The 1394-nt window shown below is 43.8% G+C and overlaps 1 long non-coding RNA gene across 1 annotated transcript; it reads left to right on the top strand.

The window, feature by feature from the left end:
• Positions 1-543: 543 nt before the first annotated feature.
• LOC120654270 lies at positions 544-1062 on the top strand. The gene is made up of 2 exons (XR_005667039.1): positions 544-741; positions 827-1062. It is a non-coding gene; the product is annotated as an uncharacterized LOC120654270 (long non-coding RNA).
• The last annotated feature ends 332 nt before the right edge of the window (positions 1063-1394 follow it).

Genomic DNA, 1394 nt, shown 5'->3' with positions numbered 1-1394 from the left:
TCAAGAGGAAACAGTTCCCTGTTAGAGTGAGCTTTGCAATGACTATCAATAAAGCTCAGGGGCAAACGATCCCTCATGTTGGAGTCTACCTCCCTAACCCGGTGTTCTCACACGGATAGCTATATGTCGCTATGTCACGAGCTACAGCCAGAAGCAGACTCAAAGTTCTCGCTGCAACGACTAATGATGAGATTAGCGAATTAGATGGCACACTTACCAAGAATATCGTCTACAAAGAAGTGCTCACTTCCTAGATCTTTGGAACGTTTACATCCATGTTTAGTTTTTTTATTTGTAATTACTAGCTACGAACGTTTGTGTTTTCCATTGTCCTGTTAATTTCTTGAACTGGTGCCAATACTAATTATCTTTGTCTTAATGTTATCGCAATATGTCTATACCGCATGTCAACAAATAACGACTTTTTACATATATCGCATCGTAACAAAGGACCCGTAGCAACGCACGGGCACTCTACTATCTAACCTCACCTCCCACCTTAACCCGTTCGTCTTCATCCATTTAGCCACATGAGTACACGAGTGGTAGCAGTGGCCGTCACCTCCATCCCTACCTGGCTACCTCTTCAATCCTCATCCTCCGCGCTACTTGCTGCCCCTTCCCTGCCTCCTCTGAGTCGGTCGCCGCCATGTCCCTGCCTCCTCCGCGCCGGCCGCAGCCCCCGTCCACGCTCCGCACGTCTTAAATAGCTGATCGCCAGATCATAATCTATAAGAAAAGGTATACACTCTTTAATCCTTTAGCATGCATGAATTCTTGTAGTTATATTATGAAGTGTGAATATATTTTCATTATTTGTGTGCAGGCATTGCGCACTATTCAACAGAAGTTAAGAAGATTTGGTTAGGCAAATTCACTCTTTAATCTTTTAGCATTAGCATGCATGAAATTCTTGTAGTTATATTATGAAGTATGAAATCCGTGTCCCGAGAAAAGGAAGAATACAACCAGCAGAGACTAGTCTCCTGGTGACATGCATGTGGTGGTTGCCCCTGCATCTGTATGCACGGAAAGAAAGAAACAAGGATGCAGCCAAGCCAAGCCACGGACGTGCGCTGCGTTGTGTGTTGTTGCCAGCCTTACCAACCCATACGCCGCCATGCGTGCATATCCAAAACATAACGCTTGCAGTCATGTGCTTCGTGTCCCATCCGGTTGCATATGTCCTCTCCACACCACAAACACGCGGATCGAAATATTATATTACTTTTCTACTTCTTTTTCGTGCATTATGCTCGATTCAACAGCCAAATATATGAAAAAGAAATAGCAAAAAGAGGAAATACACACAATGCCGTGAAAATCAAGTTGCATATGTTTCAACTTTGGAGTACCGTTTTTGCGAAGTCGGTATTAGTAATGATAAAACTGCG

This window comes from Panicum virgatum, chromosome 1N (genome assembly GCF_016808335.1).
Source record: "Panicum virgatum strain AP13 chromosome 1N, P.virgatum_v5, whole genome shotgun sequence".
Classification (NCBI taxonomy): domain Eukaryota; kingdom Viridiplantae; phylum Streptophyta; class Magnoliopsida; order Poales; family Poaceae; genus Panicum; species Panicum virgatum.
This window is presented reverse-complemented; position numbering and strand designations above follow the sequence as displayed.